The sequence below is a fragment of the Pinus tabuliformis genome, chromosome 1_1 (genome assembly GCF_031772625.1).
Source record: "Pinus tabuliformis cultivar Carrire ecotype Pingquan chromosome 1_1, CPIR1, whole genome shotgun sequence".
Lineage (NCBI taxonomy): Eukaryota > Viridiplantae > Streptophyta > Pinopsida > Pinales > Pinaceae > Pinus > Pinus tabuliformis.
In genome coordinates, this window is record NC_142297.1 from 803,702,253 (window position 1) to 803,708,443 (window position 6,191).

Here is a 6,191-nt window from a genome sequence, read left to right on the forward strand (position 1 = left end):
ATCATTATTACCAAGAATTACTAAAGATGTCGCTAAGGCCGGAGTAGTTACTGAGGAGCAAGTCATTGCTCAGGCACAATACCTTGACTTAGTTTACACTCAGTTGGGTACGTTACACGAGAAAATTCTGGATCTTCCAAAGTCAAACCAAATCGCTGCTGCTCCTTCGGGATCTCATGCCGCTGATGGTATGATCGGTATCGTGACTACGAAGAGTAAGAAGAAGTCTTCCAAGACCTCCAATACTCCAATTATCACTTTGCCTGATTCTCCGACAGGAGAGTCTTCTCCTCCTGAACTTACCGCCGACATTCACGCTGTAGAGTCATCTACGGCCAAATCCAAAAATGGTGGAAAGAAGAAAGGAAAGAAGAAGGCTAAAGCAGACAAGGCTCCAAAGGAGAAAACGGAAAAGTCGGAAACCAATGACGAAAAACGCAAACCTCGATATCCTTGTCTTATTTGTGAAGAAGATCATTTTACGAGAGACTGCCCTCATCAGGCCGAGGTAGTGAAAATAGTCAAAGGTTCTCCCACTCCTGCTGTGTTAAAAAATCCATTTCCAGAGCAGGAGAATAAGATGATAGGTTCTTCTTCGAATGCCAGTGAAGAACCCATTTTGATGATGTCTCATGTCAGGATTGCGACTCGATCGCAAGATTATGGTAGTAAGGCTCCTGTTGATGGTAAGGAAGCAGAATCTTCTCACTCTAACCCATCAACCTCAGCTCCTGGTTCCGATCCACTACAGATCGAAAAACCTAACCCAGACTTAGTGATTAAGCCGCCCGCCAAGGGTGTACTTCGAAGGTCTGCTTTCAATCCACATGCGAGAGCAGCCCAGAATTACAACATTGTTGAAGACTTAGCTGTTTCACCTTCAGCAATGTCGACACTCGAAGTGCTGCAATCATGTCCAGCGCAACGAAAATTGCTTTTGTCGGCTATTGGAGCTGTCGATGTTCAGGACCCGAACCTAATGATCTTTGATCTAGAAAGTAGTACACCGCGTCTCCCCCATCAAATGGCTTTCCAAATTCCAGTGATAGTCAAAAACAGGCCTATTCATCGGACTGTGATTGATGAGGGAGCTTCTACGTGTTACTCCAGAAGTAAGCATGGTAGATGAAGCGGTAGTTGCTACAGCCGTGTGAGGTGGAGTACCAGGTGCAATTGGCGGCTGAGTAACTACAGAAGTTACAGGGGTCTGAACACTTGACTGGACAGGTTGCGGTTGCTGGGGTGGACCAGGAACTGCAGGTTGTCCTGCTTGAGGTATCGACTGTATACTTGGTTGCGACATCTGTTGACCCTGTGACGGATCCCATGTTAACATTCCAGGGTATTGACTCGTAACAGGTTGAGGATACTGAGATCCATAGCCGTATTGAGGATAGGGTTGATAACTGTAAGGTGCAGTCCCATATGATTGCCCTTGAGGTGGTTGATAACCTTGACCAGGGTATTGACCCGTAGGTTGATAACCTTGAGGTAAATACGAATACTGGGGTTGACCTTGACCTTGAGGTTGGTATCCTTGAGGTTGATACCCTTGGGGTTGATACCCTTGGGGTTGCCATCCTTGAGGTTGCCATCCTTGAGGTTGATATTGATACTGAGGTTGACTTTGGGGTACATATTGAGGCTGGGGTTGATACCCTTGGGGTTGATACCCTTGAGGTTGCCCCCCAGTCACGAATGAAGTACCTTGAGGTTGCCCCCCAGGCATTAACGAAGGTTGCCCCCCAGGCGGTAATTGGCCACCTTGAGGTTGGTTAATGGGAGTGGAACCTGACATCATATAAACTTCACCTATACTCAATGGTACATTACCACTGTTTCCAACTAATAACCCATGATCAACAGGTTGAGGAGATGCTCCCGCAAAGGTACCAGAAAGTGATTGATACCCAGTAGGAACAGAAGGACCGCCATGTAAAAATGATTCAGGACTTTGTGAAAACACAGATGACTGACCAGACATATTTACAGGAGAATGAATTCCTCTAGGTGGAACCGGAGTACGAGGTGTAGAAAAACCTACTGAGTTGTCTAAAAAATTGGTTAATGCAAGGTACCAAGATTCACTTCTAGGAGGACTGTAAAAGATGGATTCACGCTCCCTTAGATCAAGGGTAATTAGATCTTCAGAATCAGAAACGCCTATTTCTTCCTCTGGAACAAGTTCTTCTATAGCAATTAATCCAACAGGAAGATTTTCAGTGATAATTCTTTCTATTCTTGGTGAATCAGGAACACTAGGAGTTGGAGTAACAGGTTCTGAAATTTCAGGTTCTTCGCCTGTTTCACTGGCAGATGAAAAACTACCAGCAAGCTCGGAAACCGTAACAGCTTCGGGATTGTAACCTGTTTCTAAACTTTGGTAATCTGGATGGACTACCAAGGAAGATTCTCCTTCTTCAGGTGATCCTACTCTACTGCCACTAGGAGGAGTTACAAGGACCTTTAACCCTTCTAAATGACCCGGAATGTCTTCAGGAGATTCACCCCGCGATTTACGGAGTTTTCTTAACAAATCTATTCCGGTAACAATCTCAGGAGACTTTCCCCGAAGTCTACGGGACTGTCTCGGTAATTCCGCCACAATTAAAGATTTTAACTACAACACACGAAAACAAAGTAAAAAATTTCAAATCAAACCACCTAAAGTCTTCTAAAGAAGCAAACAAATTTGAAGCACACGCCTAAATAATCTAGAGCGTCAAACCACACACAAACAGTAGTCTTCCGGACCAAAAGCGCTAGTTGGTGATTAGGCCCAACCTCGCAGGATTCAGTACAGAAATGGTGGGTGGAACAGTTACCCCGGCAACCTGCTTAATGAATAGACTGGACCAAGTTCCTCCACTTTAACCGTCTCGAAGTGAAGCGAACCCCCCAGAAAATCCAAGTGAGTATAACCGACGTCTGCTCCAGGTACAGTGGGACCTTCCCTCCACCGTCACCTTGGGTAGAATCCTAGATATTATGGCCACTAAGGTTACCAATCACAACAATTACACCTGGGGGAACAGTCTAAACTCCGACAGCACGCAAGGGCAGAGTAGCAAGCTCCAATCCCCTTACCGGCTCCTTGACAATAATCCAAGGTTTACCGATAAGTGACCCCTAGCTCCTCGACAATGGTTAATCCGAGGTTTACCGTTTGTAATACGTACTGCCTGGCGTCGTTCCCAACGAGGGAGGAATGATCCCCTCACTGGTTCGGACACGAGCTCGTGCTTCTCCTTTAAGAGGAGCTTTCCCAGAATGTAACTGAAACAATTGGATTTGTTCTACTCAAGATAGACTATCTGTTTGGTTTTGTAGTCTTGGAGAGTTAAGTACTCACCTACTCCAAGACCCTAGCCTAAGCTATGTTGGTGCTTCAGAGCCCTAGAAAAATAAAGATTACTAGATTGATTTTAATTTAAGCGTTACTTTTAAGGTTGTTTCTTAAGTCAAAAGGTGATGGAAGTGAAACTAGTGGTGTGTTGACTCGACTCGAAACCACTACAAAATGCACCTAGAATGATTTATCCACTACTTTACTTTTTCGATGAATTGCTTAACTAAAAAGTTGAGAGAATGCAATCTTTATAAAAGCAACTTCTTAATTGAAGACAATCAAAGAAACAATTCGTTTTTCTTTTCCAATCATAAAAACATAACCTCTCTTTACATGCACGAAAAAAACTCTTTTCTTCTTTCGAAAACAAAAAGCTACTTGAAACAAGACCTTTTAAGAAGATGTTTTTGTATTTTTCTTTAAATAAAGCAAGTAAATCTAATGTAACCAAAAATCAATCTTAACAACTCTTAAAATCTATGAAAATGCACTCATAAGCAAACTAAAGGCAAATTTACTCTAAGCAATCTTAACGAGGCCAAAACTAACAATGATTATTTCTAAGGTGTTTTACTTGATCACAATCAAATCAAGGACTAGCTTATTGCAGAATCAAAAACTAGCCAAAACAAAACTCTAATCTTTTTGTTCTTTTTGTAAAATGGAAATCAATACTTTATAAACAAGTAATTCGAAATTTGACCCAAAACAACTCAAATGGCAAGTTGCTCACAAAAGGAGACTTTACGACAGGCCCGACTTCTAAGAAGGTTGACTAACCAGAGAGATCTAAGGCTGGACAACTTTCTACTATCAAAGTCACTACAAAGCCTTTCCAAAAATCAAACCCTAGGTCTAAACTTCGTTGAAAACCACTAAAACACTCAAAGCTCACAAAACTAGCTCAGGTGAAAATTCTTGACAGGGTACTCTGGGCAGAAAACACTAAGGAAAAACAAAATCTAAAAGCAATTTAAAGCAAAAATGGAATTTTCTTAAGTTTTACAGGAAGACGCAGGCAACCCGTTGTCACAGGTGCGGCCCCGCTCTGTGCAGACGGCAACAGCGCGTCCAAAGACGCACTGTGCAGTACTAAGAGAGTGCGTCCTTCTGGAAAAATGAAGAAAAACCAAATTTAACTAAATCTAAAGCTAAGCCACCCAAATACTAATTCTCACAGTCAAAAACCAGAAAATAAAAATGATTTTCTCAAAGCAAAGTTCATATAAAGGAAAAGACTCTCTCATTAATGGATTCCCCAGCGGAGTCGCCAATTTGTCACACGGAATCTGTCAAGGGTGCGGACACGACTGACCTTCCTAGAAGTCTAAGACATTCTAATGACAAACAAGACAAAATGGAGTGATCTTTCTCTAAATACACCTTTTACAACATGAAAACTACAAGTGTTTAGGCTTACCTTATTCCAAAACGCTGTTGTTGAAGTCCGTTCTTGACGATCCGGATGAGCTCCTCCTTCAAGTCAATTCCTGCAACCACAAACAATCAAACAATTACCAAGCACTTGCATTTCATATAATAAAACATATATTCAACATGCAGACCAAGGAACACATGAAATAACTCATTAACACAAGCTATTGAGAAAAATAAACCAGTTTGTATTAATAACGAAACAAAGAAACTCTTACAACCTGGCCTTGGTGTTGTGCAAGTTCCTCCCAGGGTCCATCAAGGGTTTTCCTCTACTTTGACAAAGCTCACCCTCTCCCAAGTAGAATCAAGTGAAGACAATCTCTCCTCACAAAGGCTCTAATGGAAGACCTAAATCCTGCAGCATTTACCCAAAGAAAATGTATAGCTCCAACCTCCTCTCCTTCTGGCTCAATGCCTTTATTTATAGTGCTGTAAAGAGGTTATTCAGGTCCACTATCAATGGGATCATCCTCCTCTTTGGGTGGGATAGCTCCCTTATTGATGGGATAAGTTCCCCCTTAATAGAGATACATGAACCAACTGGAGGCGCATCCATTTCATCAAACCGACCTCTAGAATGTTCTAGAAGTAACCACAAGTAACTTTTTCAAGATAAAACTCGCGCATTTTGCCTTTTACAGAGGGACGCACCTGTCCCTTAACATACAGAGCGTCCATGGACGCAGATTTTGTGAACATGGTCAGCGTCCCCGCAGGTAAGGCTAGAGAGAACCTGCGACCCCAGAGATAAACATAGTTTTTACAAGACTTTCTCTCTTCTTTGAGTTTGAGATGGATAACAGAGGCATGAGACTTGCCTAAGAGGGTAGCATGACTGTTGATTTGAGCCATACTAACTGTAAGTAGTCGAGGTGACATTTTTTAGTGTAACAGTAACTGACTACCTTGAGGTTGATGATTTGGAATACTACCAGACATCATAAGAATTTGCTCTGTGTTCAACTTTTGAGTTCCATTACTACCAGGTGATAACTGATGTTCAGTCGGTCGAGGAGTTGCTCCTGAAAAAGTACTAGAAAGTGACTAGTACCCCGAAGGAACAGTAGGAATACCATATAAAAATGTTTCCGGTGATTGGGAAAACATAGATGACTCTCTTGACATGATCGAAGAAGGATAATAATCTCTTGGTGTAGGGTGAAAAGGAATTCGAGGTGGTGAAAAACTAAGACTCGTGTCTTGGTAATTTGGCCACAACTAAATATTAATTAATCACACGCAAACAAAGAAAATTTCAATAAAACCACCTAAAGTCTCTAAGGAAACAAACAGCTGAATCACACGCCTAAAAAAATATAAGAGTTCAAACCACACACAAACATTAACTTCCCGTACTAAAAACACTAGTTGGTGATAAAATCCAACTTAGTAGAAGTTTAATACA